The 26,606-nt window shown below is 53.0% G+C and overlaps 47 non-coding genes across 47 annotated transcripts; all 47 read left to right on the top strand.

Annotated features, from left to right (window-relative positions):
• Positions 1–90: 90 nt before the first annotated feature.
• On the top strand, positions 91–209 carry LOC135621449 (5S ribosomal RNA). The gene has a single exon (XR_010490610.1). It is a non-coding gene; the product is annotated as a 5S ribosomal RNA (ribosomal RNA).
• Positions 210–657: 448 nt separating this feature from the next.
• Positions 658–776, top strand: LOC135621448 (5S ribosomal RNA). The gene has a single exon (XR_010490609.1). It is a non-coding gene; the product is annotated as a 5S ribosomal RNA (ribosomal RNA).
• Positions 777–1,224: 448 nt separating this feature from the next.
• Positions 1,225–1,343, top strand: LOC135621447 (5S ribosomal RNA). Its single transcript, XR_010490608.1, has one exon. It is a non-coding gene; the product is annotated as a 5S ribosomal RNA (ribosomal RNA).
• A 448-nt stretch (positions 1,344–1,791) lies between these two features.
• On the top strand, positions 1,792–1,910 carry LOC135621446 (5S ribosomal RNA). The gene has a single exon (XR_010490607.1). It is a non-coding gene; the product is annotated as a 5S ribosomal RNA (ribosomal RNA).
• A 448-nt stretch (positions 1,911–2,358) lies between these two features.
• LOC135621445 (5S ribosomal RNA) lies at positions 2,359–2,477 on the top strand. Its single transcript, XR_010490606.1, has one exon. It is a non-coding gene; the product is annotated as a 5S ribosomal RNA (ribosomal RNA).
• Positions 2,478–2,925: 448 nt separating this feature from the next.
• On the top strand, positions 2,926–3,044 carry LOC135621444 (5S ribosomal RNA). Its single transcript, XR_010490605.1, has one exon. It is a non-coding gene; the product is annotated as a 5S ribosomal RNA (ribosomal RNA).
• A 448-nt stretch (positions 3,045–3,492) lies between these two features.
• On the top strand, positions 3,493–3,611 carry LOC135621442 (5S ribosomal RNA). The gene has a single exon (XR_010490603.1). It is a non-coding gene; the product is annotated as a 5S ribosomal RNA (ribosomal RNA).
• Positions 3,612–4,059: 448 nt separating this feature from the next.
• On the top strand, positions 4,060–4,178 carry LOC135621441 (5S ribosomal RNA). Its single transcript, XR_010490602.1, has one exon. It is a non-coding gene; the product is annotated as a 5S ribosomal RNA (ribosomal RNA).
• A 448-nt stretch (positions 4,179–4,626) lies between these two features.
• Positions 4,627–4,745, top strand: LOC135621440 (5S ribosomal RNA). Its single transcript, XR_010490601.1, has one exon. It is a non-coding gene; the product is annotated as a 5S ribosomal RNA (ribosomal RNA).
• A 448-nt stretch (positions 4,746–5,193) lies between these two features.
• LOC135621439 (5S ribosomal RNA) lies at positions 5,194–5,312 on the top strand. The gene has a single exon (XR_010490600.1). It is a non-coding gene; the product is annotated as a 5S ribosomal RNA (ribosomal RNA).
• Positions 5,313–5,760: 448 nt separating this feature from the next.
• Positions 5,761–5,879, top strand: LOC135621438 (5S ribosomal RNA). Its single transcript, XR_010490599.1, has one exon. It is a non-coding gene; the product is annotated as a 5S ribosomal RNA (ribosomal RNA).
• A 448-nt stretch (positions 5,880–6,327) lies between these two features.
• LOC135621437 (5S ribosomal RNA) lies at positions 6,328–6,446 on the top strand. Its single transcript, XR_010490598.1, has one exon. It is a non-coding gene; the product is annotated as a 5S ribosomal RNA (ribosomal RNA).
• Positions 6,447–6,894: 448 nt separating this feature from the next.
• Positions 6,895–7,013, top strand: LOC135621436 (5S ribosomal RNA). The gene has a single exon (XR_010490597.1). It is a non-coding gene; the product is annotated as a 5S ribosomal RNA (ribosomal RNA).
• Positions 7,014–7,461: 448 nt separating this feature from the next.
• Positions 7,462–7,580, top strand: LOC135621435 (5S ribosomal RNA). Its single transcript, XR_010490596.1, has one exon. It is a non-coding gene; the product is annotated as a 5S ribosomal RNA (ribosomal RNA).
• Positions 7,581–8,028: 448 nt separating this feature from the next.
• On the top strand, positions 8,029–8,147 carry LOC135621434 (5S ribosomal RNA). The gene has a single exon (XR_010490595.1). It is a non-coding gene; the product is annotated as a 5S ribosomal RNA (ribosomal RNA).
• Positions 8,148–8,595: 448 nt separating this feature from the next.
• On the top strand, positions 8,596–8,714 carry LOC135621789 (5S ribosomal RNA). Its single transcript, XR_010490947.1, has one exon. It is a non-coding gene; the product is annotated as a 5S ribosomal RNA (ribosomal RNA).
• Positions 8,715–9,162: 448 nt separating this feature from the next.
• On the top strand, positions 9,163–9,281 carry LOC135621433 (5S ribosomal RNA). The gene has a single exon (XR_010490594.1). It is a non-coding gene; the product is annotated as a 5S ribosomal RNA (ribosomal RNA).
• Positions 9,282–9,729: 448 nt separating this feature from the next.
• On the top strand, positions 9,730–9,848 carry LOC135621431 (5S ribosomal RNA). Its single transcript, XR_010490592.1, has one exon. It is a non-coding gene; the product is annotated as a 5S ribosomal RNA (ribosomal RNA).
• A 448-nt stretch (positions 9,849–10,296) lies between these two features.
• On the top strand, positions 10,297–10,415 carry LOC135621430 (5S ribosomal RNA). The gene has a single exon (XR_010490591.1). It is a non-coding gene; the product is annotated as a 5S ribosomal RNA (ribosomal RNA).
• A 448-nt stretch (positions 10,416–10,863) lies between these two features.
• Positions 10,864–10,982, top strand: LOC135621429 (5S ribosomal RNA). The gene has a single exon (XR_010490590.1). It is a non-coding gene; the product is annotated as a 5S ribosomal RNA (ribosomal RNA).
• A 448-nt stretch (positions 10,983–11,430) lies between these two features.
• On the top strand, positions 11,431–11,549 carry LOC135621428 (5S ribosomal RNA). Its single transcript, XR_010490589.1, has one exon. It is a non-coding gene; the product is annotated as a 5S ribosomal RNA (ribosomal RNA).
• Positions 11,550–11,997: 448 nt separating this feature from the next.
• On the top strand, positions 11,998–12,116 carry LOC135621427 (5S ribosomal RNA). The gene has a single exon (XR_010490588.1). It is a non-coding gene; the product is annotated as a 5S ribosomal RNA (ribosomal RNA).
• A 448-nt stretch (positions 12,117–12,564) lies between these two features.
• LOC135621426 (5S ribosomal RNA) lies at positions 12,565–12,683 on the top strand. Its single transcript, XR_010490587.1, has one exon. It is a non-coding gene; the product is annotated as a 5S ribosomal RNA (ribosomal RNA).
• A 448-nt stretch (positions 12,684–13,131) lies between these two features.
• LOC135621425 (5S ribosomal RNA) lies at positions 13,132–13,250 on the top strand. The gene has a single exon (XR_010490586.1). It is a non-coding gene; the product is annotated as a 5S ribosomal RNA (ribosomal RNA).
• Positions 13,251–13,698: 448 nt separating this feature from the next.
• LOC135621424 (5S ribosomal RNA) lies at positions 13,699–13,817 on the top strand. Its single transcript, XR_010490585.1, has one exon. It is a non-coding gene; the product is annotated as a 5S ribosomal RNA (ribosomal RNA).
• A 448-nt stretch (positions 13,818–14,265) lies between these two features.
• LOC135621422 (5S ribosomal RNA) lies at positions 14,266–14,384 on the top strand. Its single transcript, XR_010490584.1, has one exon. It is a non-coding gene; the product is annotated as a 5S ribosomal RNA (ribosomal RNA).
• A 448-nt stretch (positions 14,385–14,832) lies between these two features.
• Positions 14,833–14,951, top strand: LOC135621421 (5S ribosomal RNA). Its single transcript, XR_010490583.1, has one exon. It is a non-coding gene; the product is annotated as a 5S ribosomal RNA (ribosomal RNA).
• Positions 14,952–15,399: 448 nt separating this feature from the next.
• LOC135621391 (5S ribosomal RNA) lies at positions 15,400–15,518 on the top strand. The gene has a single exon (XR_010490553.1). It is a non-coding gene; the product is annotated as a 5S ribosomal RNA (ribosomal RNA).
• Positions 15,519–15,966: 448 nt separating this feature from the next.
• On the top strand, positions 15,967–16,085 carry LOC135621419 (5S ribosomal RNA). Its single transcript, XR_010490581.1, has one exon. It is a non-coding gene; the product is annotated as a 5S ribosomal RNA (ribosomal RNA).
• Positions 16,086–16,533: 448 nt separating this feature from the next.
• LOC135621418 (5S ribosomal RNA) lies at positions 16,534–16,652 on the top strand. The gene has a single exon (XR_010490580.1). It is a non-coding gene; the product is annotated as a 5S ribosomal RNA (ribosomal RNA).
• Positions 16,653–17,100: 448 nt separating this feature from the next.
• On the top strand, positions 17,101–17,219 carry LOC135621417 (5S ribosomal RNA). Its single transcript, XR_010490579.1, has one exon. It is a non-coding gene; the product is annotated as a 5S ribosomal RNA (ribosomal RNA).
• A 448-nt stretch (positions 17,220–17,667) lies between these two features.
• On the top strand, positions 17,668–17,786 carry LOC135621416 (5S ribosomal RNA). Its single transcript, XR_010490578.1, has one exon. It is a non-coding gene; the product is annotated as a 5S ribosomal RNA (ribosomal RNA).
• Positions 17,787–18,234: 448 nt separating this feature from the next.
• On the top strand, positions 18,235–18,353 carry LOC135621552 (5S ribosomal RNA). Its single transcript, XR_010490716.1, has one exon. It is a non-coding gene; the product is annotated as a 5S ribosomal RNA (ribosomal RNA).
• Positions 18,354–18,801: 448 nt separating this feature from the next.
• LOC135621415 (5S ribosomal RNA) lies at positions 18,802–18,920 on the top strand. Its single transcript, XR_010490577.1, has one exon. It is a non-coding gene; the product is annotated as a 5S ribosomal RNA (ribosomal RNA).
• A 448-nt stretch (positions 18,921–19,368) lies between these two features.
• LOC135621414 (5S ribosomal RNA) lies at positions 19,369–19,487 on the top strand. The gene has a single exon (XR_010490576.1). It is a non-coding gene; the product is annotated as a 5S ribosomal RNA (ribosomal RNA).
• Positions 19,488–19,935: 448 nt separating this feature from the next.
• LOC135621413 (5S ribosomal RNA) lies at positions 19,936–20,054 on the top strand. The gene has a single exon (XR_010490575.1). It is a non-coding gene; the product is annotated as a 5S ribosomal RNA (ribosomal RNA).
• A 448-nt stretch (positions 20,055–20,502) lies between these two features.
• On the top strand, positions 20,503–20,621 carry LOC135621412 (5S ribosomal RNA). The gene has a single exon (XR_010490574.1). It is a non-coding gene; the product is annotated as a 5S ribosomal RNA (ribosomal RNA).
• Positions 20,622–21,069: 448 nt separating this feature from the next.
• LOC135621411 (5S ribosomal RNA) lies at positions 21,070–21,188 on the top strand. Its single transcript, XR_010490573.1, has one exon. It is a non-coding gene; the product is annotated as a 5S ribosomal RNA (ribosomal RNA).
• Positions 21,189–21,636: 448 nt separating this feature from the next.
• Positions 21,637–21,755, top strand: LOC135621410 (5S ribosomal RNA). The gene has a single exon (XR_010490572.1). It is a non-coding gene; the product is annotated as a 5S ribosomal RNA (ribosomal RNA).
• Positions 21,756–22,203: 448 nt separating this feature from the next.
• On the top strand, positions 22,204–22,322 carry LOC135621408 (5S ribosomal RNA). Its single transcript, XR_010490570.1, has one exon. It is a non-coding gene; the product is annotated as a 5S ribosomal RNA (ribosomal RNA).
• Positions 22,323–22,770: 448 nt separating this feature from the next.
• Positions 22,771–22,889, top strand: LOC135621407 (5S ribosomal RNA). The gene has a single exon (XR_010490569.1). It is a non-coding gene; the product is annotated as a 5S ribosomal RNA (ribosomal RNA).
• Positions 22,890–23,337: 448 nt separating this feature from the next.
• Positions 23,338–23,456, top strand: LOC135621406 (5S ribosomal RNA). The gene has a single exon (XR_010490568.1). It is a non-coding gene; the product is annotated as a 5S ribosomal RNA (ribosomal RNA).
• Positions 23,457–23,904: 448 nt separating this feature from the next.
• On the top strand, positions 23,905–24,023 carry LOC135621405 (5S ribosomal RNA). Its single transcript, XR_010490567.1, has one exon. It is a non-coding gene; the product is annotated as a 5S ribosomal RNA (ribosomal RNA).
• Positions 24,024–24,471: 448 nt separating this feature from the next.
• Positions 24,472–24,590, top strand: LOC135621404 (5S ribosomal RNA). Its single transcript, XR_010490566.1, has one exon. It is a non-coding gene; the product is annotated as a 5S ribosomal RNA (ribosomal RNA).
• A 448-nt stretch (positions 24,591–25,038) lies between these two features.
• Positions 25,039–25,157, top strand: LOC135621403 (5S ribosomal RNA). The gene has a single exon (XR_010490565.1). It is a non-coding gene; the product is annotated as a 5S ribosomal RNA (ribosomal RNA).
• Positions 25,158–25,605: 448 nt separating this feature from the next.
• Positions 25,606–25,724, top strand: LOC135621402 (5S ribosomal RNA). The gene has a single exon (XR_010490564.1). It is a non-coding gene; the product is annotated as a 5S ribosomal RNA (ribosomal RNA).
• A 448-nt stretch (positions 25,725–26,172) lies between these two features.
• On the top strand, positions 26,173–26,291 carry LOC135621401 (5S ribosomal RNA). The gene has a single exon (XR_010490563.1). It is a non-coding gene; the product is annotated as a 5S ribosomal RNA (ribosomal RNA).
• Positions 26,292–26,606: the final 315 nt, after the last annotated feature.

Here is a 26,606-nt window from a genome sequence, read left to right as displayed (position 1 = left end):
CGGTCGGCCTCGTGGGCATCGGAGAGATCCGACAATGGCGATTCCGAGATCGTTCGAGAGTACAAAGGCGAGGGACGACGCACACAAAACGAGTGCGATCATACCAGCACTAAAGCACCGGATCCCATCAGAACTCCGAAGTTAAGCGTGCTTGGGCGAGAGTAGTACTAGGATGGGTGACCCCCTGGGAAGTCCTCGTGTTGCACTCCTTTTTGCGCCCCTCTTTTAAGCTTTTCAATTTTTCCAGCATTATGGCCAACAATAAATATGTCATTTACATATAGCAGGAGAATAATGAAATCATCATCTAAAAATTTCTTCATAAACATACAGTGGTTCTAGGATGGGTGACCCCCTGTTGCACTCGTTTTTGCGCCCCGAGCGGCCAAAACCTCTCCCGTCGGCCTCCGAGGCGATGGTTTTGGGCCTCGGAATTTGCCGTGACCGCTACGCAGTCAGTCTCGTGGGGCTCGGAGAGAGCTTTCCGGAATGGGGCCGCAATAGCGATTCCGAGTTCGTTCGAGAAAGTCCCGATGGTTTCGGCGCGCGCTTGCCGTGTCCGGTACGCGGTCGGCCTCGTGGGCATCGGAGAGATCCGACAATGGCGATTCCGAGATCGTTCGAGAGTACAAAGGCGAGGGACGACGCACACAAAACGAGTGCGATCATACCAGCACTAAAGCACCGGATCCCATCAGAACTCCGAAGTTAAGCGTGCTTGGGCGAGAGTAGTACTAGGATGGGTGACCCCCTGGGAAGTCCTCGTGTTGCACTCCTTTTTGCGCCCCTCTTTTAAGCTTTTCAATTTTTCCAGCATTATGGCCAACAATAAATATGTCATTAACATATAGCAGGAGAATAATGAAATCATCATCTAAAAATTTCTTCATAAACATACAGTGGTTCTAGGATGGGTGACCCCCTGTTGCACTCGTTTTTGCGCCCCGAGCGGCCAAAACCTCTCCCGTCGGCCTCCGAGGCGATGGTTTTGGGCCTCGGAATTTGCCGTGACCGCTACGCAGTCAGTCTCGTGGGGCTCGGAGAGAGCTTTCCGGAATGGGGCCGCAATAGCGATTCCGAGTTCGTTCGAGAAAGTCCCGATGGTTTCGGCGCGCGCTTGCCGTGTCCGGTACGCGGTCGGCCTCGTGGGCATCGGAGAGATCCGACAATGGCGATTCCGAGATCGTTCGAGAGTACAAAGGCGAGGGACGACGCACACAAAACGAGTGCGATCATACCAGCACTAAAGCACCGGATCCCATCAGAACTCCGAAGTTAAGCGTGCTTGGGCGAGAGTAGTACTAGGATGGGTGACCCCCTGGGAAGTCCTCGTGTTGCACTCCTTTTTGCGCCCCTCTTTTAAGCTTTTCAATTTTTCCAGCATTATGGCCAACAATAAATATGTCATTTACATATAGCAGGAGAATAATGAAATCATCATCTAAAAATTTCTTCATAAACATACAGTGGTTCTAGGATGGGTGACCCCCTGTTGCACTCGTTTTTGCGCCCCGAGCGGCCAAAACCTCTCCCGTCGGCCTCCGAGGCGATGGTTTTGGGCCTCGGAATTTGCCGTGACCGCTACGCAGTCAGTCTCGTGGGGCTCGGAGAGAGCTTTCCGGAATGGGGCCGCAATAGCGATTCCGAGTTCGTTCGAGAAAGTCCCGATGGTTTCGGCGCGCGCTTGCCGTGTCCGGTACGCGGTCGGCCTCGTGGGCATCGGAGAGATCCGACAATGGCGATTCCGAGATCGTTCGAGAGTACAAAGGCGAGGGACGACGCACACAAAACGAGTGCGATCATACCAGCACTAAAGCACCGGATCCCATCAGAACTCCGAAGTTAAGCGTGCTTGGGCGAGAGTAGTACTAGGATGGGTGACCCCCTGGGAAGTCCTCGTGTTGCACTCCTTTTTGCGCCCCTCTTTTAAGCTTTTCAATTTTTCCAGCATTATGGCCAACAATAAATATGTCATTAACATATAGCAGGAGAATAATGAAATCATCATCTAAAAATTTCTTCATAAACATACAGTGGTTCTAGGATGGGTGACCCCCTGTTGCACTCGTTTTTGCGCCCCGAGCGGCCAAAACCTCTCCCGTCGGCCTCCGAGGCGATGGTTTTGGGCCTCGGAATTTGCCGTGACCGCTACGCAGTCAGTCTCGTGGGGCTCGGAGAGAGCTTTCCGGAATGGGGCCGCAATAGCGATTCCGAGTTCGTTCGAGAAAGTCCCGATGGTTTCGGCGCGCGCTTGCCGTGTCCGGTACGCGGTCGGCCTCGTGGGCATCGGAGAGATCCGACAATGGCGATTCCGAGATCGTTCGAGAGTACAAAGGCGAGGGACGACGCACACAAAACGAGTGCGATCATACCAGCACTAAAGCACCGGATCCCATCAGAACTCCGAAGTTAAGCGTGCTTGGGCGAGAGTAGTACTAGGATGGGTGACCCCCTGGGAAGTCCTCGTGTTGCACTCCTTTTTGCGCCCCTCTTTTAAGCTTTTCAATTTTTCCAGCATTATGGCCAACAATAAATATGTCATTAACATATAGCAGGAGAATAATGAAATCATCATCTAAAAATTTCTTCATAAACATACAGTGGTTCTAGGATGGGTGACCCCCTGTTGCACTCGTTTTTGCGCCCCGAGCGGCCAAAACCTCTCCCGTCGGCCTCCGAGGCGATGGTTTTGGGCCTCGGAATTTGCCGTGACCGCTACGCAGTCAGTCTCGTGGGGCTCGGAGAGAGCTTTCCGGAATGGGGCCGCAATAGCGATTCCGAGTTCGTTCGAGAAAGTCCCGATGGTTTCGGCGCGCGCTTGCCGTGTCCGGTACGCGGTCGGCCTCGTGGGCATCGGAGAGATCCGACAATGGCGATTCCGAGATCGTTCGAGAGTACAAAGGCGAGGGACGACGCACACAAAACGAGTGCGATCATACCAGCACTAAAGCACCGGATCCCATCAGAACTCCGAAGTTAAGCGTGCTTGGGCGAGAGTAGTACTAGGATGGGTGACCCCCTGGGAAGTCCTCGTGTTGCACTCCTTTTTGCGCCCCTCTTTTAAGCTTTTCAATTTTTCCAGCATTATGGCCAACAATAAATATGTCATTTACATATAGCAGGAGAATAATGAAATCATCATCTAAAAATTTCTTCATAAACATACAGTGGTTCTAGGATGGGTGACCCCCTGTTGCACTCGTTTTTGCGCCCCGAGCGGCCAAAACCTCTCCCGTCGGCCTCCGAGGCGATGGTTTTGGGCCTCGGAATTTGCCGTGACCGCTACGCAGTCAGTCTCGTGGGGCTCGGAGAGAGCTTTCCGGAATGGGGCCGCAATAGCGATTCCGAGTTCGTTCGAGAAAGTCCCGATGGTTTCGGCGCGCGCTTGCCGTGTCCGGTACGCGGTCGGCCTCGTGGGCATCGGAGAGATCCGACAATGGCGATTCCGAGATCGTTCGAGAGTACAAAGGCGAGGGACGACGCACACAAAACGAGTGCGATCATACCAGCACTAAAGCACCGGATCCCATCAGAACTCCGAAGTTAAGCGTGCTTGGGCGAGAGTAGTACTAGGATGGGTGACCCCCTGGGAAGTCCTCGTGTTGCACTCCTTTTTGCGCCCCTCTTTTAAGCTTTTCAATTTTTCCAGCATTATGGCCAACAATAAATATGTCATTAACATATAGCAGGAGAATAATGAAATCATCATCTAAAAATTTCTTCATAAACATACAGTGGTTCTAGGATGGGTGACCCCCTGTTGCACTCGTTTTTGCGCCCCGAGCGGCCAAAACCTCTCCCGTCGGCCTCCGAGGCGATGGTTTTGGGCCTCGGAATTTGCCGTGACCGCTACGCAGTCAGTCTCGTGGGGCTCGGAGAGAGCTTTCCGGAATGGGGCCGCAATAGCGATTCCGAGTTCGTTCGAGAAAGTCCCGATGGTTTCGGCGCGCGCTTGCCGTGTCCGGTACGCGGTCGGCCTCGTGGGCATCGGAGAGATCCGACAATGGCGATTCCGAGATCGTTCGAGAGTACAAAGGCGAGGGACGACGCACACAAAACGAGTGCGATCATACCAGCACTAAAGCACCGGATCCCATCAGAACTCCGAAGTTAAGCGTGCTTGGGCGAGAGTAGTACTAGGATGGGTGACCCCCTGGGAAGTCCTCGTGTTGCACTCCTTTTTGCGCCCCTCTTTTAAGCTTTTCAATTTTTCCAGCATTATGGCCAACAATAAATATGTCATTAACATATAGCAGGAGAATAATGAAATCATCATCTAAAAATTTCTTCATAAACATACAGTGGTTCTAGGATGGGTGACCCCCTGTTGCACTCGTTTTTGCGCCCCGAGCGGCCAAAACCTCTCCCGTCGGCCTCCGAGGCGATGGTTTTGGGCCTCGGAATTTGCCGTGACCGCTACGCAGTCAGTCTCGTGGGGCTCGGAGAGAGCTTTCCGGAATGGGGCCGCAATAGCGATTCCGAGTTCGTTCGAGAAAGTCCCGATGGTTTCGGCGCGCGCTTGCCGTGTCCGGTACGCGGTCGGCCTCGTGGGCATCGGAGAGATCCGACAATGGCGATTCCGAGATCGTTCGAGAGTACAAAGGCGAGGGACGACGCACACAAAACGAGTGCGATCATACCAGCACTAAAGCACCGGATCCCATCAGAACTCCGAAGTTAAGCGTGCTTGGGCGAGAGTAGTACTAGGATGGGTGACCCCCTGGGAAGTCCTCGTGTTGCACTCCTTTTTGCGCCCCTCTTTTAAGCTTTTCAATTTTTCCAGCATTATGGCCAACAATAAATATGTCATTTACATATAGCAGGAGAATAATGAAATCATCATCTAAAAATTTCTTCATAAACATACAGTGGTTCTAGGATGGGTGACCCCCTGTTGCACTCGTTTTTGCGCCCCGAGCGGCCAAAACCTCTCCCGTCGGCCTCCGAGGCGATGGTTTTGGGCCTCGGAATTTGCCGTGACCGCTACGCAGTCAGTCTCGTGGGGCTCGGAGAGAGCTTTCCGGAATGGGGCCGCAATAGCGATTCCGAGTTCGTTCGAGAAAGTCCCGATGGTTTCGGCGCGCGCTTGCCGTGTCCGGTACGCGGTCGGCCTCGTGGGCATCGGAGAGATCCGACAATGGCGATTCCGAGATCGTTCGAGAGTACAAAGGCGAGGGACGACGCACACAAAACGAGTGCGATCATACCAGCACTAAAGCACCGGATCCCATCAGAACTCCGAAGTTAAGCGTGCTTGGGCGAGAGTAGTACTAGGATGGGTGACCCCCTGGGAAGTCCTCGTGTTGCACTCCTTTTTGCGCCCCTCTTTTAAGCTTTTCAATTTTTCCAGCATTATGGCCAACAATAAATATGTCATTAACATATAGCAGGAGAATAATGAAATCATCATCTAAAAATTTCTTCATAAACATACAGTGGTTCTAGGATGGGTGACCCCCTGTTGCACTCGTTTTTGCGCCCCGAGCGGCCAAAACCTCTCCCGTCGGCCTCCGAGGCGATGGTTTTGGGCCTCGGAATTTGCCGTGACCGCTACGCAGTCAGTCTCGTGGGGCTCGGAGAGAGCTTTCCGGAATGGGGCCGCAATAGCGATTCCGAGTTCGTTCGAGAAAGTCCCGATGGTTTCGGCGCGCGCTTGCCGTGTCCGGTACGCGGTCGGCCTCGTGGGCATCGGAGAGATCCGACAATGGCGATTCCGAGATCGTTCGAGAGTACAAAGGCGAGGGACGACGCACACAAAACGAGTGCGATCATACCAGCACTAAAGCACCGGATCCCATCAGAACTCCGAAGTTAAGCGTGCTTGGGCGAGAGTAGTACTAGGATGGGTGACCCCCTGGGAAGTCCTCGTGTTGCACTCCTTTTTGCGCCCCTCTTTTAAGCTTTTCAATTTTTCCAGCATTATGGCCAACAATAAATATGTCATTTACATATAGCAGGAGAATAATGAAATCATCATCTAAAAATTTCTTCATAAACATACAGTGGTTCTAGGATGGGTGACCCCCTGTTGCACTCGTTTTTGCGCCCCGAGCGGCCAAAACCTCTCCCGTCGGCCTCCGAGGCGATGGTTTTGGGCCTCGGAATTTGCCGTGACCGCTACGCAGTCAGTCTCGTGGGGCTCGGAGAGAGCTTTCCGGAATGGGGCCGCAATAGCGATTCCGAGTTCGTTCGAGAAAGTCCCGATGGTTTCGGCGCGCGCTTGCCGTGTCCGGTACGCGGTCGGCCTCGTGGGCATCGGAGAGATCCGACAATGGCGATTCCGAGATCGTTCGAGAGTACAAAGGCGAGGGACGACGCACACAAAACGAGTGCGATCATACCAGCACTAAAGCACCGGATCCCATCAGAACTCCGAAGTTAAGCGTGCTTGGGCGAGAGTAGTACTAGGATGGGTGACCCCCTGGGAAGTCCTCGTGTTGCACTCCTTTTTGCGCCCCTCTTTTAAGCTTTTCAATTTTTCCAGCATTATGGCCAACAATAAATATGTCATTAACATATAGCAGGAGAATAATGAAATCATCATCTAAAAATTTCTTCATAAACATACAGTGGTTCTAGGATGGGTGACCCCCTGTTGCACTCGTTTTTGCGCCCCGAGCGGCCAAAACCTCTCCCGTCGGCCTCCGAGGCGATGGTTTTGGGCCTCGGAATTTGCCGTGACCGCTACGCAGTCAGTCTCGTGGGGCTCGGAGAGAGCTTTCCGGAATGGGGCCGCAATAGCGATTCCGAGTTCGTTCGAGAAAGTCCCGATGGTTTCGGCGCGCGCTTGCCGTGTCCGGTACGCGGTCGGCCTCGTGGGCATCGGAGAGATCCGACAATGGCGATTCCGAGATCGTTCGAGAGTACAAAGGCAAGGGACGACGCACACAAAACGAGTGCGATCATACCAGCACTAAAGCACCGGATCCCATCAGAACTCCGAAGTTAAGCGTGCTTGGGCGAGAGTAGTACTAGGATGGGTGACCCCCTGGGAAGTCCTCGTGTTGCACTCCTTTTTGCGCCCCTCTTTTAAGCTTTTCAATTTTTCCAGCATTATGGCCAACAATAAATATGTCATTTACATATAGCAGGAGAATAATGAAATCATCATCTAAAAATTTCTTCATAAACATACAGTGGTTCTAGGATGGGTGACCCCCTGTTGCACTCGTTTTTGCGCCCCGAGCGGCCAAAACCTCTCCCGTCGGCCTCCGAGGCGATGGTTTTGGGCCTCGGAATTTGCCGTGACCGCTACGCAGTCAGTCTCGTGGGGCTCGGAGAGAGCTTTCCGGAATGGGGCCGCAATAGCGATTCCGAGTTCGTTCGAGAAAGTCCCGATGGTTTCGGCGCGCGCTTGCCGTGTCCGGTACGCGGTCGGCCTCGTGGGCATCGGAGAGATCCGACAATGGCGATTCCGAGATCGTTCGAGAGTACAAAGGCGAGGGACGACGCACACAAAACGAGTGCGATCATACCAGCACTAAAGCACCGGATCCCATCAGAACTCCGAAGTTAAGCGTGCTTGGGCGAGAGTAGTACTAGGATGGGTGACCCCCTGGGAAGTCCTCGTGTTGCACTCCTTTTTGCGCCCCTCTTTTAAGCTTTTCAATTTTTCCAGCATTATGGCCAACAATAAATATGTCATTAACATATAGCAGGAGAATAATGAAATCATCATCTAAAAATTTCTTCATAAACATACAGTGGTTCTAGGATGGGTGACCCCCTGTTGCACTCGTTTTTGCGCCCCGAGCGGCCAAAACCTCTCCCGTCGGCCTCCGAGGCGATGGTTTTGGGCCTCGGAATTTGCCGTGACCGCTACGCAGTCAGTCTCGTGGGGCTCGGAGAGAGCTTTCCGGAATGGGGCCGCAATAGCGATTCCGAGTTCGTTCGAGAAAGTCCCGATGGTTTCGGCGCGCGCTTGCCGTGTCCGGTACGCGGTCGGCCTCGTGGGCATCGGAGAGATCCGACAATGGCGATTCCGAGATCGTTCGAGAGTACAAAGGCGAGGGACGACGCACACAAAACGAGTGCGATCATACCAGCACTAAAGCACCGGATCCCATCAGAACTCCGAAGTTAAGCGTGCTTGGGCGAGAGTAGTACTAGGATGGGTGACCCCCTGGGAAGTCCTCGTGTTGCACTCCTTTTTGCGCCCCTCTTTTAAGCTTTTCAATTTTTCCAGCATTATGGCCAACAATAAATATGTCATTAACATATAGCAGGAGAATAATGAAATCATCATCTAAAAATTTCTTCATAAACATACAGTGGTTCTAGGATGGGTGACCCCCTGTTGCACTCGTTTTTGCGCCCCGAGCGGCCAAAACCTCTCCCGTCGGCCTCCGAGGCGATGGTTTTGGGCCTCGGAATTTGCCGTGACCGCTACGCAGTCAGTCTCGTGGGGCTCGGAGAGAGCTTTCCGGAATGGGGCCGCAATAGCGATTCCGAGTTCGTTCGAGAAAGTCCCGATGGTTTCGGCGCGCGCTTGCCGTGTCCGGTACGCGGTCGGCCTCGTGGGCATCGGAGAGATCCGACAATGGTGATTCCGAGATCGTTCGAGAGTACAAAGGCGAGGGACGACGCACACAAAACGAGTGCGATCATACCAGCACTAAAGCACCGGATCCCATCAGAACTCCGAAGTTAAGCGTGCTTGGTCGAGAGTAGTACTAGGATGGGTGACCCCCTGGGAAGTCCTCGTGTTGCACTCCTTTTTGCGCCCCTCTTTTAAGCTTTTCAATTTTTCCAGCATTATGGCCAACAATAAATATGTCATTTACATATAGCAGGAGAATAATGAAATCATCATCTAAAAATTTCTTCATAAACATACAGTGGTTCTAGGATGGGTGACCCCCTGTTGCACTCGTTTTTGCGCCCCGAGCGGCCAAAACCTCTCCCGTCGGCCTCCGAGGCGATGGTTTTGGGCCTCGGAATTTGCCGTGACCGCTACGCAGTCAGTCTCGTGGGGCTCGGAGAGAGCTTTCCGGAATGGGGCCGCAATAGCGATTCCGAGTTCGTTCGAGAAAGTCCCGATGGTTTCGGCGCGCGCTTGCCGTGTCCGGTACGCGGTCGGCCTCGTGGGCATCGGAGAGATCCGACAATGGCGATTCCGAGATCGTTCGAGAGTACAAAGGCGAGGGACGACGCACACAAAACGAGTGCGATCATACCAGCACTAAAGCACCGGATCCCATCAGAACTCCGAAGTTAAGCGTGCTTGGGCGAGAGTAGTACTAGGATGGGTGACCCCCTGGGAAGTCCTCGTGTTGCACTCCTTTTTGCGCCCCTCTTTTAAGCTTTTCAATTTTTCCAGCATTATGGCCAACAATAAATATGTCATTAACATATAGCAGGAGAATAATGAAATCATCATCTAAAAATTTCTTCATAAACATACAGTGGTTCTAGGATGGGTGACCCCCTGTTGCACTCGTTTTTGCGCCCCGAGCGGCCAAAACCTCTCCCGTCGGCCTCCGAGGCGATGGTTTTGGGCCTCGGAATTTGCCGTGACCGCTACGCAGTCAGTCTCGTGGGGCTCGGAGAGAGCTTTCCGGAATGGGGCCGCAATAGCGATTCCGAGTTCGTTCGAGAAAGTCCCGATGGTTTCGGCGCGCGCTTGCCGTGTCCGGTACGCGGTCGGCCTCGTGGGCATCGGAGAGATCCGACAATGGCGATTCCGAGATCGTTCGAGAGTACAAAGGCGAGGGACGACGCACACAAAACGAGTGCGATCATACCAGCACTAAAGCACCGGATCCCATCAGAACTCCGAAGTTAAGCGTGCTTGGGCGAGAGTAGTACTAGGATGGGTGACCCCCTGGGAAGTCCTCGTGTTGCACTCCTTTTTGCGCCCCTCTTTTAAGCTTTTCAATTTTTCCAGCATTATGGCCAACAATAAATATGTCATTTACATATAGCAGGAGAATAATGAAATCATCATCTAAAAATTTCTTCATAAACATACAGTGGTTCTAGGATGGGTGACCCCCTGTTGCACTCGTTTTTGCGCCCCGAGCGGCCAAAACCTCTCCCGTCGGCCTCCGAGGCGATGGTTTTGGGCCTCGGAATTTGCCGTGACCGCTACGCAGTCAGTCTCGTGGGGCTCGGAGAGAGCTTTCCGGAATGGGGCCGCAATAGCAATTCCGAGTTCGTTCGAGAAAGTCCCGATGGTTTCGGCGCGCGCTTGCCGTGTCCGGTACGCGGTCGGCCTCGTGGGCATCGGAGAGATCCGACAATGGCGATTCCGAGATCGTTCGAGAGTACAAAGGCGAGGGACGACGCACACAAAACGAGTGCGATCATACCAGCACTAAAGCACCGGATCCCATCAGAACTCCGAAGTTAAGCGTGCTTGGGCGAGAGTAGTACTAGGATGGGTGACCCCCTGGGAAGTCCTCGTGTTGCACTCCTTTTTGCGCCCCTCTTTTAAGCTTTTCAATTTTTCCAGCATTATGGCCAACAATAAATATGTCATTTACATATAGCAGGAGAATAATGAAATCATCATCTAAAAATTTCTTCATAAACATACAGTGGTTCTAGGATGGGTGACCCCCTGTTGCACTCGTTTTTGCGCCCCGAGCGGCCAAAACCTCTCCCGTCGGCCTCCGAGGCGATGGTTTTGGGCCTCGGAATTTGCCGTGACCGCTACGCAGTCAGTCTCGTGGGGCTCGGAGAGAGCTTTCCGGAATGGGGCCGCAATAGCGATTCCGAGTTCGTTCGAGAAAGTCCCGATGGTTTCGGCGCGCGCTTGCCGTGTCCGGTACGCGGTCGGCCTCGTGGGCATCGGAGAGATCCGACAATGGCGATTCCGAGATCGTTCGAGAGTACAAAGGCGAGGGACGACGCACACAAAACGAGTGCGATCATACCAGCACTAAAGCACCGGATCCCATCAGAACTCCGAAGTTAAGCGTGCTTGGGCGAGAGTAGTACTAGGATGGGTGACCCCCTGGGAAGTCCTCGTGTTGCACTCCTTTTTGCGCCCCTCTTTTAAGCTTTTCAATTTTTCCAGCATTATGGCCAACAATAAATATGTCATTAACATATAGCAGGAGAATAATGAAATCATCATCTAAAAATTTCTTCATAAACATACAGTGGTTCTAGGATGGGTGACCCCCTGTTGCACTCGTTTTTGCGCCCCGAGCGGCCAAAACCTCTCCCGTCGGCCTCCGAGGCGATGGTTTTGGGCCTCGGAATTTGCCGTGACCGCTACGCAGTCAGTCTCGTGGGGCTCGGAGAGAGCTTTCCGGAATGGGGCCGCAATAGCGATTCCGAGTTCGTTCGAGAAAGTCCCGATGGTTTCGGCGCGCGCTTGCCGTGTCCGGTACGCGGTCGGCCTCGTGGGCATCGGAGAGATCCGACAATGGCGATTCCGAGATCGTTCGAGAGTACAAAGGCGAGGGACGACGCACACAAAACGAGTGCGATCATACCAGCACTAAAGCACCGGATCCCATCAGAACTCCGAAGTTAAGCGTGCTTGGGCGAGAGTAGTACTAGGATGGGTGACCCCCTGGGAAGTCCTCGTGTTGCACTCCTTTTTGCGCCCCTCTTTTAAGCTTTTCAATTTTTCCAGCATTATGGCCAACAATAAATATGTCATTAACATATAGCAGGAGAATAATGAAATCATCATCTAAAAATTTCTTCATAAACATACAGTGGTTCTAGGATGGGTGACCCCCTGTTGCACTCGTTTTTGCGCCCCGAGCGGCCAAAACCTCTCCCGTCGGCCTCCGAGGCGATGGTTTTGGGCCTCGGAATTTGCCGTGACCGCTACGCAGTCAGTCTCGTGGGGCTCGGAGAGAGCTTTCCGGAATGGGGCCGCAATAGCGATTCCGAGTTCGTTCGAGAAAGTCCCGATGGTTTCGGCGCGCGCTTGCCGTGTCCGGTACGCGGTCGGCCTCGTGGGCATCGGAGAGATCCGACAATGGCGATTCCGAGATCGTTCGAGAGTACAAAGGCGAGGGACGACGCACACAAAACGAGTGCGATCATACCAGCACTAAAGCACCGGATCCCATCAGAACTCCGAAGTTAAGCGTGCTTGGGCGAGAGTAGTACTAGGATGGGTGACCCCCTGGGAAGTCCTCGTGTTGCACTCCTTTTTGCGCCCCTCTTTTAAGCTTTTCAATTTTTCCAGCATTATGGCCAACAATAAATATGTCATTAACATATAGCAGGAGAATAATGAAATCATCATCTAAAAATTTCTTCATAAACATACAGTGGTTCTAGGATGGGTGACCCCCTGTTGCACTCGTTTTTGCGCCCCGAGCGGCCAAAACCTCTCCCGTCGGCCTCCGAGGCGATGGTTTTGGGCCTCGGAATTTGCCGTGACCGCTACGCAGTCAGTCTCGTGGGGCTCGGAGAGAGCTTTCCGGAATGGGGCCGCAATAGCGATTCCGAGTTCGTTCGAGAAAGTCCCGATGGTTTCGGCGCGCGCTTGCCGTGTCCGGTACGCGGTCGGCCTCGTGGGCATCGGAGAGATCCGACAATGGCGATTCCGAGATCGTTCGAGAGTACAAAGGCGAGGGACGACGCACACAAAACGAGTGCGATCATACCAGCACTAAAGCACCGGATCCCATCAGAACTCCGAAGTTAAGCGTGCTTGGGCGAGAGTAGTACTAGGATGGGTGACCCCCTGGGAAGTCCTCGTGTTGCACTCCTTTTTGCGCCCCTCTTTTAAGCTTTTCAATTTTTCCAGCATTATGGCCAACAATAAATATGTCATTAACATATAGCAGGAGAATAATGAAATCATCATCTAAAAATTTCTTCATAAACATACAGTGGTTCTAGGATGGGTGACCCCCTGTTGCACTCGTTTTTGCGCCCCGAGCGGCCAAAACCTCTCCCGTCGGCCTCCGAGGCGATGGTTTTGGGCCTCGGAATTTGCCGTGACCGCTACGCAGTCAGTCTCGTGGGGCTCGGAGAGAGCTTTCCGGAATGGGGCCGCAATAGCGATTCCGAGTTCGTTCGAGAAAGTCCCGATGGTTTCGGCGCGCGCTTGCCGTGTCCGGTACGCGGTCGGCCTCGTGGGCATCGGAGAGATCCGACAATGGCGATTCCGAGATCGTTCGAGAGTACAAAGGCGAGGGACGACGCACACAAAACGAGTGCGATCATACCAGCACTAAAGCACCGGATCCCATCAGAACTCCGAAGTTAAGCGTGCTTGGGCGAGAGTAGTACTAGGATGGGTGACCCCCTGGGAAGTCCTCGTGTTGCACTCCTTTTTGCGCCCCTCTTTTAAGCTTTTCAATTTTTCCAGCATTATGGCCAACAATAAATATGTCATTAACATATAGCAGGAGAATAATGAAATCATCATCTAAAAATTTCTTCATAAACATACAGTGGTTCTAGGATGGGTGACCCCCTGTTGCACTCGTTTTTGCGCCCCGAGCGGCCAAAACCTCTCCCGTCGGCCTCCGAGGCGATGGTTTTGGGCCTCGGAATTTGCCGTGACCGCTACGCAGTCAGTCTCGTGGGGCTCGGAGAGAGCTTTCCGGAATGGGGCCGCAATAGCGATTCCGAGTTCGTTCGAGAAAGTCCCGATGGTTTCGGCGCGCGCTTGCCGTGTCCGGTACGCGGTCGGCCTCGTGGGCATCGGAGAGATCCGACAATGGCGATTCCGAGATCGTTCGAGAGTACAAAGGCGAGGGACGACGCACACAAAACGAGTGCGATCATACCAGCACTAAAGCACCGGATCCCATCAGAACTCCGAAGTTAAGCGTGCTTGGGCGAGAGTAGTACTAGGATGGGTGACCCCCTGGGAAGTCCTCGTGTTGCACTCCTTTTTGCGCCCCTCTTTTAAGCTTTTCAATTTTTCCAGCATTATGGCCAACAATAAATATGTCATTTACATATAGCAGGAGAATAATGAAATCATCATCTAAAAATTTCTTCATAAACATACAGTGGTTCTAGGATGGGTGACCCCCTGTTGCACTCGTTTTTGCGCCCCGAGCGGCCAAAACCTCTCCCGTCGGCCTCCGAGGCGATGGTTTTGGGCCTCGGAATTTGCCGTGACCGCTACGCAGTCAGTCTCGTGGGGCTCGGAGAGAGCTTTCCGGAATGGGGCCGCAATAGCGATTCCGAGTTCGTTCGAGAAAGTCCCGATGGTTTCGGCGCGCGCTTGCCGTGTCCGGTACGCGGTCGGCCTCGTGGGCATCGGAGAGATCCGACAATGGCGATTCCGAGATCGTTCGAGAGTACAAAGGCGAGGGACGACGCACACAAAACGAGTGCGATCATACCAGCACTAAAGCACCGGATCCCATCAGAACTCCGAAGTTAAGCGTGCTTGGGCGAGAGTAGTACTAGGATGGGTGACCCCCTGGGAAGTCCTCGTGTTGCACTCCTTTTTGCGCCCCTCTTTTAAGCTTTTCAATTTTTCCAGCATTATGGCCAACAATAAATATGTCATTAACATATAGCAGGAGAATAATGAAATCATCATCTAAAAATTTCTTCATAAACATACAGTGGTTCTAGGATGGGTGACCCCCTGTTGCACTCGTTTTTGCGCCCCGAGCGGCCAAAACCTCTCCCGTCGGCCTCCGAGGCGATGGTTTTGGGCCTCGGAATTTGCCGTGACCGCTACGCAGTCAGTCTCGTGGGGCTCGGAGAGAGCTTTCCGGAATGGGGCCGCAATAGCGATTCCGAGTTCGTTCGAGAAAGTCCCGATGGTTTCGGCGCGCGCTTGCCGTGTCCGGTACGCGGTCGGCCTCGTGGGCATCGGAGAGATCCGACAATGGCGATTCCGAGATCGTTCGAGAGTACAAAGGCGAGGGACGACGCACACAAAACGAGTGCGATCATACCAGCACTAAAGCACCGGATCCCATCAGAACTCCGAAGTTAAGCGTGCTTGGGCGAGAGTAGTACTAGGATGGGTGACCCCCTGGGAAGTCCTCGTGTTGCACTCCTTTTTGCGCCCCTCTTTTAAGCTTTTCAATTTTTCCAGCATTATGGCCAACAATAAATATGTCATTTACATATAGCAGGAGAATAATGAAATCATCATCTAAAAATTTCTTCATAAACATACAGTGGTTCTAGGATGGGTGACCCCCTGTTGCACTCGTTTTTGCGCCCCGAGCGGCCAAAACCTCTCCCGTCGGCCTCCGAGGCGATGGTTTTGGGCCTCGGAATTTGCCGTGACCGCTACGCAGTCAGTCTCGTGGGGCTCGGAGAGAGCTTTCCGGAATGGGGCCGCAATAGCGATTCCGAGTTCGTTCGAGAAAGTCCCGATGGTTTCGGCGCGCGCTTGCCGTGTCCGGTACGCGGTCGGCCTCGTGGGCATCGGAGAGATCCGACAATGGCGATTCCGAGATCGTTCGAGAGTACAAAGGCGAGGGACGACGCACACAAAACGAGTGCGATCATACCAGCACTAAAGCACCGGATCCCATCAGAACTCCGAAGTTAAGCGTGCTTGGGCGAGAGTAGTACTAGGATGGGTGACCCCCTGGGAAGTCCACGTGTTGCACTCCTTTTTGCGCCCCTCTTTTAAGCTTTTCAATTTTTCCAGCATTATGGCCAACAATAAATATGTCATTTACATATAGCAGGAGAATAATGAAATCATCATCTAAAAATTTCTTCATAAACATACAGTGGTTCTAGGATGGGTGACCCCCTGTTGCACTCGTTTTTGCGCCCCGAGCGGCCAAAACCTCTCCCGTCGGCCTCCGAGGCGATGGTTTTGGGCCTCGGAATTTGCCGTGACCGCTACGCAGTCAGTCTCGTGGGGCTCGGAGAGAGCTTTCCGGAATGGGGCCGCAATAGCGATTCCGAGTTCGTTCGAGAAAGTCCCGATGGTTTCGGCGCGCGCTTGCCGTGTCCGGTACGCGGTCGGCCTCGTGGGCATCGGAGAGATCCGACAATGGCGATTCCGAGATCGTTCGAGAGTACAAAGGCGAGGGACGACGCACACAAAACGAGTGCGATCATACCAGCACTAAAGCACCGGATCCCATCAGAACTCCGAAGTTAAGCGTGCTTGGGCGAGAGTAGTACTAGGATGGGTGACCCCCTGGGAAGTCCTCGTGTTGCACTCCTTTTTGCGCCCCTCTTTTAAGCTTTTCAATTTTTCCAGCATTATGGCCAACAATAAATATGTCATTAACATATAGCAGGAGAATAATGAAATCATCATCTAAAAATTTCTTCATAAACATACAGTGGTTCTAGGATGGGTGACCCCCTGTTGCACTCGTTTTTGCGCCCCGAGCGGCCAAAACCTCTCCCGTCGGCCTCCGAGGCGATGGTTTTGGGCCTCGGAATTTGCCGTGACCGCTACGCAGTCAGTCTCGTGGGGCTCGGAGAGAGCTTTCCGGAATGGGGCCGCAATAGCGATTCCGAGTTCGTTCGAGAAAGTCCCGATGGTTTCGGCGCGCGCTTGCCGTGTCCGGTACGCGGTCGGCCTCGTGGGCATCGGAGAGATCCGACAATGGCGATTCCGAGATCGTTCGAGAGTACAAAGGCGAGGGACGACGCACACAAAACGAGTGCGATCATACCAGCACTAAAGCACCGGATCCCATCAGAACTCCGAAGTTAAGCGTGCTTGGGCGAGAGTAGTACTAGGATGGGTGACCCCCTGGGAAGTCCTCGTGTTGCACTCCTTTTTGCGCCCCTCTTTTAAGCTTTTCAATTTTTCCAGCATTATGGCCAACAATAAATATGTCATTAACATATAGCAGGAGAATAATGAAATCATCATCTAAAAATTTCTTCATAAACATACAGTGGTTCTAGGATGGGTGACCCCCTGTTGCACTCGTTTTTGCGCCCCGAGCGGCCAAAACCTCTCCCGTCGGCCTCCGAGGCGATGGTTTTGGGCCTCGGAATTTGCCGTGACCGCTACGCAGTCAGTCTCGTGGGGCTCGGAGAGAGCTTTCCGGAATGGGGCCGCAATAGCGATTCCGAGTTCGTTCGAGAAAGTCCCGATGGTTTCGGCGCGCGCTTGCCGTGTCCGGTACGCGGTCGGCCTCGTGGGCATCGGAGAGATCCGACAATGGCGATTCCGAGATCGTTCGAGAGTACAAAGGCGAGGGACGACGCACACAAAACGAGTGCGATCATACCAGCACTAAAGCACCGGATCCCATCAGAACTCCGAAGTTAAGCGTGCTTGGGCGAGAGTAGTACTAGGATGGGTGACCCCCTGGGAAGTCCTCGTGTTGCACTCCTTTTTGCGCCCCTCTTTTAAGCTTTTCAATTTTTCCAGCATTATGGCCAACAATAAATATGTCATTAACATATAGCAGGAGAATAATGAAATCATCATCTAAAAATTTCTTCATAAACATACAGTGGTTCTAGGATGGGTGACCCCCTGTTGCACTCGTTTTTGCGCCCCGAGCGGCCAAAACCTCTCCCGTCGGCCTCCGAGGCGATGGTTTTGGGCCTCGGAATTTGCCGTGACCGCTACGCAGTCAGTCTCGTGGGGCTCGGAGAGAGCTTTCCGGAATGGGGCCGCAATAGCGATTCCGAGTTCGTTCGAGAAAGTCCCGATGGTTTCGGCGCGCGCTTGCCGTGTCCGGTACGCGGTCGGCCTCGTGGGCATCGGAGAGATCCGACAATGGCGATTCCGAGATCGTTCGAGAGTACAAAGGCGAGGGACGACGCACACAAAACGAGTGCGATCATACCAGCACTAAAGCACCGGATCCCATCAGAACTCCGAAGTTAAGCGTGCTTGGGCGAGAGTAGTACTAGGATGGGTGACCCCCTGGGAAGTCCTCGTGTTGCACTCCTTTTTGCGCCCCTCTTTTAAGCTTTTCAATTTTTCCAGCATTATGGCCAACAATAAATATGTCATTTACATATAGCAGGAGAATAATGAAATCATCATCTAAAAATTTCTTCATAAACATACAGTGGTTCTAGGATGGGTGACCCCCTGTTGCACTCGTTTTTGCGCCCCGAGCGGCCAAAACCTCTCCCGTCGGCCTCCGAGGCGATGGTTTTGGGCCTCGGAATTTGCCGTGACCGCTACGCAGTCAGTCTCGTGGGGCTCGGAGAGAGCTTTCCGGAATGGGGCCGCAATAGCGATTCCGAGTTCGTTCGAGAAAGTCCCGATGGTTTCGGCGCGCGCTTGCCGTGTCCGGTACGCGGTCGGCCTCGTGGGCATCGGAGAGATCCGACAATGGCGATTCCGAGATCGTTCGAGAGTACAAAGGCGAGGGACGACGCACACAAAACGAGTGCGATCATACCAGCACTAAAGCACCGGATCCCATCAGAACTCCGAAGTTAAGCGTGCTTGGGCGAGAGTAGTACTAGGATGGGTGACCCCTTGGGAAGTCCTCGTGTTGCACTCCTTTTTGCGCCCCTCTTTTAAGCTTTTCAATTTTTCCAGCATTATGGCCAACAATAAATATGTCATTAACATATAGCAGGAGAATAATGAAATCATCATCTAAAAATTTCTTCATAAACATACAGTGGTTCTAGGATGGGTGACCCCCTGTTGCACTCGTTTTTGCGCCCCGAGCGGCCAAAACCTCTCCCGTCGGCCTCCGAGGCGATGGTTTTGGGCCTCGGAATTTGCCGTGACCGCTACGCAGTCAGTCTCGTGGGGCTCGGAGAGAGCTTTCCGGAATGGGGCCGCAATAGCGATTCCGAGTTCGTTCGAGAAAGTCCCGATGGTTTCGGCGCGCGCTTGCCGTGTCCGGTACGCGGTCGGCCTCGTGGGCATCGGAGAGATCCGACAATGGCGATTCCGAGATCGTTCGAGAGTACAAAGGCGAGGGACGACGCACACAAAACGAGTGCGATCATACCAGCACTAAAGCACCGGATCCCATCAGAACTCCGAAGTTAAGCGTGCTTGGGCGAGAGTAGTACTAGGATGGGTGACCCCCTGGGAAGTCCTCGTGTTGCACTCCTTTTTGCGCCCCTCTTTTAAGCTTTTCAATTTTTCCAGCATTATGGCCAACAATAAATATGTCATTTACATATAGCAGGAGAATAATGAAATCATCATCTAAAAATTTCTTCATAAACATACAGTGGTTCTAGGATGGGTGACCCCCTGTTGCACTCGTTTTTGCGCCCCGAGCGGCCAAAACCTCTCCCGTCGGCCTCCGAGGCGATGGTTTTGGGCCTCGGAATTTGCCGTGACCGCTACGCAGTCAGTCTCGTGGGGCTCGGAGAGAGCTTTCCGGAATGGGGCCGCAATAGCGATTCCGAGTTCGTTCGAGAAAGTCCCGATGGTTTCGGCGCGCGCTTGCCGTGTCCGGTACGCGGTCGGCCTCGTGGGCATCGGAGAGATCCGACAATGGCGATTCCGAGATCGTTCGAGAGTACAAAGGCGAGGGACGACGCACACAAAACGAGTGCGATCATACCAGCACTAAAGCACCGGATCCCATCAGAACTCCGAAGTTAAGCGTGCTTGGGCGAGAGTAGTACTAGGATGGGTGACCCCCTGGGAAGTCCTCGTGTTGCACTCCTTTTTGCGCCCCTCTTTTAAGCTTTTCAATTTTTCCAGCATTATGGCCAACAATAAATATGTCATTTACATATAGCAGGAGAATAATGAAATCATCATCTAAAAATTTCTTCATAAACATACAGTGGTTCTAGGATGGGTGACCCCCTGTTGCACTCGTTTTTGCGCCCCGAGCGGCCAAAACCTCTCCCGTCGGCCTCCGAGGCGATGGTTTTGGGCCTCGGAATTTGCCGTGACCGCTACGCAGTCAGTCTCGTGGGGCTCGGAGAGAGCTTTCCGGAATGGGGCCGCAATAGCGATTCCGAGTTCGTTCGAGAAAGTCCCGATGGTTTCGGCGCGCGCTTGCCGTGTCCGGTACGCGGTCGGCCTCGTGGGCATCGGAGAGATCCGACAATGGCGATTCCGAGATCGTTCGAGAGTACAAAGGCGAGGGACGACGCACACAAAACGAGTGCGATCATACCAGCACTAAAGCACCGGATCCCATCAGAACTCCGAAGTTAAGCGTGCTTGGGCGAGAGTAGTACTAGGATGGGTGACCCCCTGGGAAGTCCTCGTGTTGCACTCCTTTTTGCGCCCCTCTTTTAAGCTTTTCAATTTTTCCAGCATTATGGCCAACAATAAATATGTCATTAACATATAGCAGGAGAATAATGAAATCATCATCTAAAAATTTCTTCATAAACATACAGTGGTTCTAGGATGGGTGACCCCCTGTTGCACTCGTTTTTGCGCCCCGAGCGGCCAAAACCTCTCCCGTCGGCCTCCGAGGCGATGGTTTTGGGCCTCGGAATTTGCCGTGACCGCTACGCAGTCAGTCTCGTGGGGCTCGGAGAGAGCTTTCCGGAATGGGGCCGCAATAGCGATTCCGAGTTCGTTCGAGAAAGTCCCGATGGTTTCGGCGCGCGCTTGCCGTGTCCGGTACGCGGTCGGCCTCGTGGGCATCGGAGAGATCCGACAATGGCGATTCCGAGATCGTTCGAGAGTACAAAGGCGAGGGACGACGCACACAAAACGAGTGCGATCATACCAGCACTAAAGCACCGGATCCCATCAGAACTCCGAAGTTAAGCGTGCTTGGGCGAGAGTAGTACTAGGATGGGTGACCCCCTGGGAAGTCCTCGTGTTGCACTCCTTTTTGCGCCCCTCTTTTAAGCTTTTCAATTTTTCCAGCATTATGGCCAACAATAAATATGTCATTAACATATAGCAGGAGAATAATGAAATCATCATCTAAAAATTTCTTCATAAACATACAGTGGTTCTAGGATGGGTGACCCCCTGTTGCACTCGTTTTTGCGCCCCGAGCGGCCAAAACCTCTCCCGTCGGCCTCCGAGGCGATGGTTTTGGGCCTCGGAATTTGCCGTGACCGCTACGCAGTCAGTCTCGTGGGGCTCGGAGAGAGCTTTCCGGAATGGGGCCGCAATAGCGATTCCGAGTTCGTTCGAGAAAGTCCCGATGGTTTCGGCGCGCGCTTGCCGTGTCCGGTACGCGGTCGGCCTCGTGGGCATCGGAGAGATCCGACAATGGCGATTCCGAGATCGTTCGAGAGTACAAAGGCGAGGGACGACGCACACAAAACGAGTGCGATCATACCAGCACTAAAGCACCGGATCCCATCAGAACTCCGAAGTTAAGCGTGCTTGGGCGAGAGTAGTACTAGGATGGGTGACCCCCTGGGAAGTCCTCGTGTTGCACTCCTTTTTGCGCCCCTCTTTTAAGCTTTTCAATTTTTCCAGCATTATGGCCAACAATAAATATGTCATTTACATATAGCAGGAGAATAATGAAATCATCATCTAAAAATTTCTTCATAAACATACAGTGGTTCTAGGATGGGTGACCCCCTGTTGCACTCGTTTTTGCGCCCCGAGCGGCCAAAACCTCTCCCGTCGGCCTCCGAGGCGATGGTTTTGGGCCTCGGAATTTGCCGTGACCGCTACGCAGTCAGTCTCGTGGGGCTCGGAGAGAGCTTTCCGGAATGGGGCCGCAATAGCGATTCCGAGTTCGTTCGAGAAAGTCCCGATGGTTTCGGCGCGCGCTTGCCGTGTCCGGTACGCGGTCGGCCTCGTGGGCATCGGAGAGATCCGACAATGGCGATTCCGAGATCGTTCGAGAGTACAAAGGCGAGGGACGACGCACACAAAACGAGTGCGATCATACCAGCACTAAAGCACCGGATCCCATCAGAACTCCGAAGTTAAGCGTGCTTGGGCGAGAGTAGTACTAGGATGGGTGACCCCCTGGGAAGTCCTCGTGTTGCACTCCTTTTTGCGCCCCTCTTTTAAGCTTTTCAATTTTTCCAGCATTATGGCCAACAATAAATATGTCATTTACATATAGCAGGAGAATAATGAAATCATCATCTAAAAATTTCTTCATAAACATACAGTGGTTCTAGGATGGGTGACCCCCTGTTGCACTCGTTTTTGCGCCCCGAGCGGCCAAAACCTCTCCCGTCGGCCTCCGAGGCGATGGTTTTGGGCCTCGGAATTTGCCGTGACCGCTACGCAGTCAGTCTCGTGGGGCTCGGAGAGAGCTTTCCGGAATGGGGCCGCAATAGCGATTCCGAGTTCGTTCGAGAAAGTCCCGATGGTTTCGGCGCGCGCTTGCCGTGTCCGGTACGCGGTCGGCCTCGTGGGCATCGGAGAGATCCGACAATGGCGATTCCGAGATCGTTCGAGAGTACAAAGGCGAGGGACGACGCACACAAAACGAGTGCGATCATACCAGCACTAAAGCACCGGATCCCATCAGAACTCCGAAGTTAAGCGTGCTTGGGCGAGAGTAGTACTAGGATGGGTGACCCCCTGGGAAGTCCTCGTGTTGCACTCCTTTTTGCGCCCCTCTTTTAAGCTTTTCAATTTTTCCAGCATTATGGCCAACAATAAATATGTCATTAACATATAGCAGGAGAATAATGAAATCATCATCTAAAAATTTCTTCATAAACATACAGTGGTTCTAGGATGGGTGACCCCCTGTTGCACTCGTTTTTGCGCCCCGAGCGGCCAAAACCTCTCCCGTCGGCCTCCGAGGCGATGGTTTTGGGCCTCGGAATTTGCCGTGACCGCTACGCAGTCAGTCTCGTGGGGCTCGGAGAGAGCTTTCCGGAATGGGGCCGCAATAGCGATTCCGAGTTCGTTCGAGAAAGTCCCGATGGTTTCGGCGCGCGCTTGCCGTGTCCGGTACGCGGTCGGCCTCGTGGGCATCGGAGAGATCCGACAATGGCGATTCCGAGATCGTTCGAGAGTACAAAGGCGAGGGACGACGCACACAAAACGAGTGCGATCATACCAGCACTAAAGCACCGGATCCCATCAGAACTCCGAAGTTAAGCGTGCTTGGGCGAGAGTAGTACTAGGATGGGTGACCCCCTGGGAAGTCCTCGTGTTGCACTCCTTTTTGCGCCCCTCTTTTAAGCTTTTCAATTTTTCCAGCATTATGGCCAACAATAAATATGTCATTAACATATAGCAGGAGAATAATGAAATCATCATCTAAAAATTTCTTCATAAACATACAGTGGTTCTAGGATGGGTGACCCCCTGTTGCACTCGTTTTTGCGCCCCGAGCGGCCAAAACCTCTCCCGTCGGCCTCCGAGGCGATGGTTTTGGGCCTCGGAATTTGCCGTGACCGCTACGCAGTCAGTCTCGTGGGGCTCGGAGAGAGCTTTCCGGAATGGGGCCGCAATAGCGATTCCGAGTTCGTTCGAGAAAGTCCCGATGGTTTCGGCGCGCGCTTGCCGTGTCCGGTACGCGGTCGGCCTCGTGGGCATCGGAGAGATCCGACAATGGCGATTCCGAGATCGTTCGAGAGTACAAAGGCGAGGGACGACGCACACAAAACGAGTGCGATCATACCAGCACTAAAGCACCGGATCCCATCAGAACTCCGAAGTTAAGCGTGCTTGGGCGAGAGTAGTACTAGGATGGGTGACCCCCTGGGAAGTCCTCGTGTTGCACTCCTTTTTGCGCCCCTCTTTTAAGCTTTTCAATTTTTCCAGCATTATGGCCAACAATAAATATGTCATTAACATATAGCAGGAGAATAATGAAATCATCATCTAAAAATTTCTTCATAAACATACAGTGGTTCTAGGATGGGTGACCCCCTGTTGCACTCGTTTTTGCGCCCCGAGCGGCCAAAACCTCTCCCGTCGGCCTCCGAGGCGATGGTTTTGGGCCTCGGAATTTGCCGTGACCGCTACGCAGTCAGTCTCGTGGGGCTCGGAGAGAGCTTTCCGGAATGGGGCCGCAATAGCGATTCCGAGTTCGTTCGAGAAAGTCCCGATGGTTTCGGCGCGCGCTTGCCGTGTCCGGTACGCGGTCGGCCTCGTGGGCATCGGAGAGATCCGACAATGGCGATTCCGAGATCGTTCGAGAGTACAAAGGCGAGGGACGACGCACACAAAACGAGTGCGATCATACCAGCACTAAAGCACCGGATCCCATCAGAACTCCGAAGTTAAGCGTGCTTGGGCGAGAGTAGTACTAGGATGGGTGACCCCCTGGGAAGTCCTCGTGTTGCACTCCTTTTTGCGCCCCTCTTTTAAGCTTTTCAATTTTTCCAGCATTATGGCCAACAATAAATATGTCATTTACATATAGCAGGAGAATAATGAAATCATCATCTAAAAATTTCTTCATAAACATACAGTGGTTCTAGGATGGGTGACCCCCTGTTGCACTCGTTTTTGCGCCCCGAGCGGCCAAAACCTCTCCCGTCGGCCTCCGAGGCGATGGTTTTGGGCCTCGGAATTTGCCGTGACCGCTACGCAGTCAGTCTCGTGGGGCTCGGAGAGAGCTTTCCGGAATGGGGCCGCAATAGCGATTCCGAGTTCGTTCGAGAAAGTCCCGATGGTTTCGGCGCGCGCTTGCCGTGTCCGGTACGCGGTCGGCCTCGTGGGCATCGGAGAGATCCGACAATGGCGATTCCGAGATCGTTCGAGAGTACAAAGGCGAGGGACGACGCACACAAAACGAGTGCGATCATACCAGCACTAAAGCACCGGATCCCATCAGAACTCCGAAGTTAAGCGTGCTTGGGCGAGAGTAGTACTAGGATGGGTGACCCCCTGGGAAGTCCTCGTGTTGCACTCCTTTTTGCGCCCCTCTTTTAAGCTTTTCAATTTTTCCAGCATTATGGCCAACAATAAATATGTCATTAACATATAGCAGGAGAATAATGAAATCATCATCTAAAAATTTCTTCATAAACATACAGTGGTTCTAGGATGGGTGACCCCCTGTTGCACTCGTTTTTGCGCCCCGAGCGGCCAAAACCTCTCCCGTCGGCCTCCGAGGCGATGGTTTTGGGCCTCGGAATTTGCCGTGACCGCTACGCAGTCAGTCTCGTGGGGCTCGGAGAGAGCTTTCCGGAATGGGGCCGCAATAGCGATTCCGAGTTCGTTCGAGAAAGTCCCGATGGTTTCGGCGCGCGCTTGCCGTGTCCGGTACGCGGTCGGCCTCGTGGGCATCGGAGAGATCCGACAATGGCGATTCCGAGATCGTTCGAGAGTACAAAGGCGAGGGACGACGCACACAAAACGAGTGCGATCATACCAGCACTAAAGCACCGGATCCCATCAGAACTCCGAAGTTAAGCGTGCTTGGGCGAGAGTAGTACTAGGATGGGTGACCCCCTGGGAAGTCCTCGTGTTGCACTCCTTTTTGCGCCCCTCTTTTAAGCTTTTCAATTTTTCCAGCATTATGGCCAACAATAAATATGTCATTTACATATAGCAGGAGAATAATGAAATCATCATCTAAAAATTTCTTCATAAACATACAGTGGTTCTAGGATGGGTGACCCCCTGTTGCACTCGTTTTTGCGCCCCGAGCGGCCAAAACCTCTCCCGTCGGCCTCCGAGGCGATGGTTTTGGGCCTCGGAATTTGCCGTGACCGCTACGCAGTCAGTCTCGTGGGGCTCGGAGAGAGCTTTCCGGAATGGGGCCGCAATAGCGATTCCGAGTTCGTTCGAGAAAGTCCCGATGGTTTCGGCGCGCGCTTGCCGTGTCCGGTACGCGGTCGGCCTCGTGGGCATCGGAGAGATCCGACAATGGCGATTCCGAGATCGTTCGAGAGTACAAAGGCGAGGGACGACGCACACAAAACGAGTGCGATCATACCAGCACTAAAGCACCGGATCCCATCAGAACTCCGAAGTTAAGCGTGCTTGGGCGAGAGTAGTACTAGGATGGGTGACCCCCTGGGAAGTCCTCGTGTTGCACTCCTTTTTGCGCCCCTCTTTTAAGCTTTTCAATTTTTCCAGCATTATGGCCAACAATAAATATGTCATTTACATATAGCAGGAGAATAATGAAATCATCATCTAAAAATTTCTTCATAAACATACAGTGGTTCTAGGATGGGTGACCCCCTGTTGCACTCGTTTTTGCGCCCCGAGCGGCCAAAACCTCTCCCGTCGGCCTCCGAGGCGATGGTTTTGGGCCTCGGAATTTGCCGTGACCGCTACGCAGTCAGTCTCGTGGGGCTCGGAGAGAGCTTTCCGGAATGGGGCCGCAATAGCGATTCCGAGTTCGTTCGAGAAAGTCCCGATGGTTTCGGCGCGCGCTTGCCGTGTCCGGTACGCGGTCGGCCTCGTGGGCATCGGAGAGATCCGACAATGGCGATTCCGAGATCGTTCGAGAGTACAAAGGCGAGGGACGACGCACACAAAACGAGTGCGATCATACCAGCACTAAAGCACCGGATCCCATCAGAACTCCGAAGTTAAGCGTGCTTGGGCGAGAGTAGTACTAGGATGGGTGACCCCCTGGGAAGTCCTCGTGTTGCACTCCTTTTTGCGCCCCTCTTTTAAGCTTTTCAATTTTTCCAGCATTATGGCCAACAATAAATATGTCATTAACATATAGCAGGAGAATAATGAAATCATCATCTAAAAATTTCTTCATAAACATACAGTGGTTCTAGGATGGGTGACCCCCTGTTGCACTCGTTTTTGCGCCCCGAGCGGCCAAAACCTCTCCCGTCGGCCTCCGAGGCGATGGTTTTGGGCCTCGGAATTTGCCGTGACCGCTACGCAGTCAGTCTCGTGGGGCTCGGAGAGAGCTTTCCGGAATGGGGCCGCAATAGCGATTCCGAGTTCGTTCGAG

This window comes from Musa acuminata, chromosome BXJ2-8 (assembly GCF_036884655.1).
Source record: "Musa acuminata AAA Group cultivar baxijiao chromosome BXJ2-8, Cavendish_Baxijiao_AAA, whole genome shotgun sequence".
NCBI classification, from domain to species: domain Eukaryota; kingdom Viridiplantae; phylum Streptophyta; class Magnoliopsida; order Zingiberales; family Musaceae; genus Musa; species Musa acuminata.
The sequence above is the reverse complement of the archived record's forward strand: the minus strand, read 5'-3'. Positions and strand labels throughout refer to the sequence as shown.